The sequence below is a fragment of the Oryzias latipes genome, chromosome 13, assembly GCF_053564925.1.
Source record: "Oryzias latipes strain Hd-rR chromosome 13, Olatipes_Hd-rR_3.1".
In the NCBI taxonomy this organism is placed as follows: domain Eukaryota; kingdom Metazoa; phylum Chordata; class Actinopteri; order Beloniformes; family Adrianichthyidae; genus Oryzias; species Oryzias latipes.
The window spans coordinates 35,180,044-35,186,154 of NC_136249.1; the positions used below are offsets into that span (position 1 = coordinate 35,180,044).

At 57.9% G+C, this 6,111-nt stretch overlaps 1 long non-coding RNA gene across 1 annotated transcript in view; it reads left to right on the top strand.

Moving 5' to 3' along the window:
• Positions 1–6,111, top strand: part of LOC144981599 (uncharacterized) — a 383,701-nt gene that overhangs the window by 217,589 nt on the left and 160,001 nt on the right. The window lies entirely within an intron of this gene.

Here is a 6,111-nt window from a genome sequence, read left to right on the forward strand (position 1 = left end):
TCCCGTCGAGGCCTGACCAGAGCTCTTCTAGGGCCGGCGTCTGGGGGTGGGGGCCTGGGCTTGCTCCGGGGGGGGGCGACGCCTTCTGGCTCCTCTCTCTCTGTGTGGGGTGGGTGGTGCCGGGCCTGGGGTGTCGGCGCCTCCGGGGGTGGGCCCCTGGGCTGGGTGGCCCTGGCCCCTTTGCTGGGGGTGGGCTGGGGGACGGCTGTTTGACCACCGGGGGACAGTCTACCAGCTGTCCCCAACTTACCCCCTTCCTTATATAACCTCATATTAGGGTGAGGGGGTGGGGGGTTTAGCCTGCGATGCGCCTTGGGGGGGGGCTACTTGGGAGTGGCCCCCCTCCTATGGTTGCCGTATGGAGTGGGCCCCCCCTCTTTCGGTTTTATTTGCACCTTAGACACGTAGGGTCCTTGGTAGGGGGGGTGCTTGGACATCACTGCCAGCAAGCAGCAGATGTCCTCCTGGCACCCTACCCGCCAATTTTAACCGCACCTTAGACATTTAGGGCCCCTTGGTGTGGAGGGTGAGGGGACATCACTGTGAGTAATCAGGAGATGTCCCCTTAGTGCCCTACTCGCCAATTTTAACTGCACCCCCCTTAGTACACACACCCCTCCCCCTTCAATATATACATTCAAACATAAACACACACACATGCACACAAACACCCTCTCAAACACCCATACACGCACACACATTTTACAAGGAAGGTGGGACCTGGGTCCATCTGTCCCCTACCCCGTCCCTGGTGGGGGGTGTGGGCCCCTTGGCGATGGCGGCCGTGTCCCTTGGGTGCCGGCTCCCTGGGCCCGGCGGTGCTCTCTCCGCACGGTGGGGGGGTTCATATTACACCTGAGCCGGGGGTGTTCGTGTCCCTGGGGGGTGGGTCCTGGTCCTTGCCCCTGGGCGCTGGGCCCCGCCAAACTTCCAACATGGCCGAGCCTGGTCGGGCCATATTTATAACATCCCTTATGGGCCGCCCTTTTTTCCCCGGGGTTCCCCCCTCCTGGGCGGGGGCGGCGGGCCCCTGCCTTGCTCCTACCTGGACCAACCGTGGGCCGGGTGGGTGGCTGCCTGGAGTGCGGAGCGGGTCTCCCTTGGGGGGTCCTGGCTCGTACCTGGGGTCGGGGCGGGGGGATGCCCGGAACTCCTGGGTGGTGGTGGGGTGCTCGTCTGGGGCTGTGGGCGTCCCTCTCCGGTGGGGCCCTGCGTTGGGCTCTTCCGGCGCGGCGGGGGGCTGCTTTCCTGGCTGGGCTGGGGCGGCGCTCTCTTTCCCTCTGCGCCTCCCTGCTCTCTGGCTCTGGGGGCCTCGCGGCGGTCCTGCTGGCCCTGGCCTGGGTGGCGGTCTTGGTCGCCCGGGGGGCGGTTGTTCCCTGCCTGTTCCCGTGTGGCGCTGGGGGAATTCCGGCTGCCGCTGCTGCTGCGGCGGGGGTATGGGTGTGGGGGTGGCTGGGCGCTCCTCCTCCTTCTTTTCACATTCCACCATCCATTTTAGAAGAACATAAACACTCACCTGAGCACAGGTGTTAGCTCACCTTTGCACTAATAGTTTGCATGATTGAATGAATGAAAGATTTCACACTAGTTGGTTTAAAGGCATAAGTATGCGTTCGTGAACACTATCTGTTTTGTGTGCATGTTGACATGTGGACATTTCTGCGGCTAGCAGGTGTGTTGATAATATTTGAGTGTGTGTGAACAGGCCCCGCCCTTTTTGTACTACATTTGAACCGTACCGTAACGATAAACAACCAGTAAACCTGCCTGCTCTATGCTGCTTCATGGTCTTACCCCCCTTCCCCTCCTATTATCACCCTCCTACCCCCCCCTCTCTCTAACGTCCCTCTCTCTTGTTCCCCTCTTTCCTTTTCCGTCCGGTCCAACACCAAAGATTTTCAAACATGATTGAAATTAATAAAGTTTGGCCTCAATTACAAAAGGGGTTTATTCAGACATACCTTTGGTTTGTCTGAAGATGAATAACCCCTCTTGTTAGAATAAAATATGTCCAACACAAGAGGCCCTCAGCTCTCATCTGTTTGCCTAGCTGTTGGACAGGACAAGTTAAAAAAAAAAAAAAAAAAAAAAAAAAATATAACAAAACAAACTATCACAACACGGAAAAAAACACAACAATGTGCAAATCTGGGATTTTATGCTTTCATAGATACAAATATGTGTATTTATAATGAAATAAAAGGGTATCTTTCTTGGAAATGTGGATTTGTTGTAATTTATCTACTTAAAGCCTTTGTCACACGCATCTGAATGGGGGATAAATGATGGAGGCATCCAGGTGGGACTGAGGCTTGAAACATTTTATTTTTACACATAGACATTTTTAAGTGAAACCCATTTCTGAAACACTTTTGTCTAGAAACTGTTTGCTGCAAAAGTCTTTATATGTTGACTAAGCAACAAAGACTGAAGGGTTTTGTTTTTGCTTCCCTACGTGCAAATGTGCAGTATTTCAAATTTCAATCCATTTGTTTTGGTGTGGTTTTTGCACCATCAGAAGCCAGAGCTAACCCTTTTGCAGGTAAACTAGCGTGTTTTCATGTTGCCAGGTTCCATAATCGGGGTTTGGGCCGCCGAGGCACCCGCCCTCGACCGCCATCCAAACCACATTGCACCGGACCCTTTTGAGGTCTCTTACGGGTGGTGGGCCCATGGGAGAGTGGTCCCACGTCGCTCCTTCGGACTGTGCCCGACCGGGGCCCGTGGGAAGAGCCCCGGCCACCAGGCGCTCGCCTGCGAGCCCCGACACTGGGCCTGGCTCCAGAGCGGGGCCCCGGTGACGCCAATCCGGGCGACGTAATCGGGTCCTTGTTATTTCTCATCATAAGGGGGTTATGAACCGCTCTTTGTCTGGCTCGTCACCCGGGACCTGTCTGCCATGGGAGACCCTACCAGGGGCTTAAGCTCCAGACAGCTTAGCTCCTGGGATCACCCGAGCTCTCAAACTCCCCCACCACGTTAAGGTGGCGGTTCACGGGGGAACCGGTTCTGAGGCCATGGTCCTTGACCGGAGAAAGGTAGTTTGCCATCTCTTGGTCGGTGTAGTGTCCCTGCCCCAGGTGGAGGAGTTTAAATACCTTGGGGTCTTGTTCACGAGTCAGGGAAGATCGGAGCGTGAGATTGACAGGCGGATCGGTGCGGCATCCGTAGTTATGCGGTCGCTCTATCGGTCCGTCGTGGTGAAGAGAGAGCTGAGCCGAAAAGCAAAGCTCTCAATTTACCGGTCGATCTTCGTTCCAATACTCACCTATGGTCATGAGCTATGGGTCATGACCGAAAGAACGAGGTCCCGAATACAAGCGGCTGAAATGAGCTTCCTCCGTAGGGTGGCTGGGCGCTCCCTTAGAGATAGGGTGAGAAGCTTGGTCACCCGTGGGGAGCTCGGAGTAGAACCGCTTCTCCTCCACATCGAAAGGAGGTAGACCGGGGAATACCCAGGACACGCTGGGGAGACTACGTCTCTCGGCTGGCCTGGGAACGCCTCGGGGTCTCCCCAGAGGAGCTGGAGGAAGTGGCTGGGGTGAGGGAAGTCTGGGCATCTCTGCTCAGTCTGCTGCCCCCGCAACCCGGTCCCGGATAAGCGGAGGAAGATGGATGGATGGATGGTTTTCATGTTGCTTTCTGTTCACATCCAAGCAGCTGGAAAAAGCTGTTAGGAGGTTCCTTTGTGTTGAAACCAGAGGAACATCTGCAGTTTCAGGGGGAGGCTGAAGCCCCCCCAGAGGCTCAGACGGCGTGTCCTTTACAGGAATCCTGGCTCCATGAAGATCTCTGCTGATGAGGAACTCATGAGCAAGGAAATGTCTTTCAGAAAGGCACAGATTCCACACAATTCTGAGAGAGTCCATCCAAAACTTTATTGACTTTAGAAATATACAGAAATACCCATCTACGCCTGGGGCTGGGATCGGCCCTTCCCTGGCTCTGGGGCGGGACGGGACAACCCTCTTGGGGCCCCCGGTCTCTCTGGGTGTCCTCCGCTTCGGCTGCGGGGTCTGGGGGGGGTGGGGTGGGGGGTCTTGTCGGCCCTGACCTGTGGGGGGGCATTCTGGGGGGGGGGGGGGGGGGGGGTCCACTATTGGTACGGGGCAGGGGGGGTTGACGGGTCGGGGTCTCCGCTGAGGCCATCGGCGGTTTCCCCGGCCGGTTGGCTGCCCCGGTCCCGTCGAGGCCTGACCAGAGCTCTTCTAGGGCCGGCGTTTGGGGGTGGGGGCCTGGGCTTGCTCCGGGGGGGGCCGGCGCTTTCTGGCTCCTCTCTCTCTGTGTGGGGGGGTGGTGCTGGGCCTGGGGTGTCGGCGCCTCCGGGGGTGGGGCCCCTGGGCTGGGTGGGCCTGGCCCCCTTGCTGGGGGGGGGGCGGGGGACAGCTGTTTGACCACCGGGGGACAGTCTATCAGCTGTCCCCAACTTACCCCCTTCCTCATATAACCTCATAATAGGGTGAGGGGGTGGGGGGCTTAGCCTGCGATGAGCCTTGGGGGGGGGGGGGGTTTCTAGGCAGTGGCCCCCCTCTTATGGTTGCCGTATGGAGTGGGCCCCCCCTCTTTCGGTTTTATTTGCACCTTAGACATGTAGGGCCCTTGGTAGGGGGGGTGCTTGGACATCACTGCCAGCAAGCAGCGGATGTCCTCCTAGCACCCTACCCGCCAATTTTAACCGCACCTTAGACATTTAGGGCCCCTTGGTGGGGAGGGTGAGGGGACGTCACTGTGAGTAATCAGGAGATGTCCCCTTAGTGCCCTACCCGCCAATTTTAACTGCACCCCCCTTAGTACACACACCCCTCCCCCCTCAATATATACATCCCAACATAAACACACACACATGCACACACACACCATCTCAAACACACATACACGCACACACATTTTGCAAGGAAGGTGGGACCTGGGTCCATCTGTCCCCTGCCTCTTCCCTGGTGGGGGGTGCGGGCCCCTTTGCAACGGCGGCCGTGTCCCCGGGGTGCCGGCTTCCTGGGCCCGGCGGTGCTCTCTCCGCGCGGTGGGGGAGTTCACATTACATCTGAGCCGGGGGTGTCTGGTCCCTGGGGGGTGGGTTCTGGTCCTTGCTCCTGAGTGCTGGGCCCCGCCAAATTTCCAACTGTGGCCGAGCCTGGTCGGGCCATATTTATAACACCCCTTGTGGGCCCTCTTTTTTTCCCCGGGGTTCCCCCCTCCTGGACGGGGGCGGCGGGCCCCCTGCCTCGCTCCTCCCTGGACCAACCGTGGGCCGGGCCGATGGCTGACTGGAGTGCGGAGCGGGTCTCCCTTGGGGGGTCCTGGCTCGTACCTAGGGTTGGGGCGGGGGGATGCCCGGAACTCCTGGGTGGTGGTGGGGTGCTCGTTTGGGGCTGTGGGCGTCCTTCTCCGGTGGGGCTCTGCGTTGGGTTCTCCCGGCGCGGGGGGGGGGGCTGCTCTCCTGGTTGGGCTGGGGCGGCGCTCTCTTTCCCTCCGTGCTTCCCTGGCCTCTGGCTCTGGGGGCCTTGCGGCGGCCCTGCTGGCCCTGGCCTGGGTGGCGGGCTTGGTCGCCCGGGCGGCGGTTGTTCCCTGCCGGTTCCCGTGTGGCGTTGGGGGGATTCCGGCTGCCGCTGCTGCTTCGGTGGGGGTCTTGGGGTGGGGATGGCTGGGCACTCTCCCTCCTTCTTTTCACGTTCCACCATCCATTTTAGAAGAACATAAAACCTCACCTGAGCACTGGTGTTAGCTCACCTTTGCACTAATAGCTTGCATGACTGAATGACTGAAATATTTCACACTAGTTGGTTTTAAGGCATAAGTATGCGTGTGAACACTATCTGTTTTGTGTACATGTTGACAGGTGGACATTTTTGCAGCTAGCAGGTGTGTTTATAACATTTGAGTGTGTGTGTGGACGGGCCCCGCCCTTTTTGTACTGCATTTGAACCTTACCATAATGATTAACAACCAGTAAACTTGCTGCTGTATGCTGCTTCATGGTCTTATCCCCCTTCCCCTCCTATTATCACCCCCTACCCCCCCCTCTCTCTAGCGTCCCTCTCTCTTCTTCCCCTCTTTCCTTTTCCGTCCGGTCCAACACCAAAGATTTTCAGACATGATTGAAATTAATAAAGT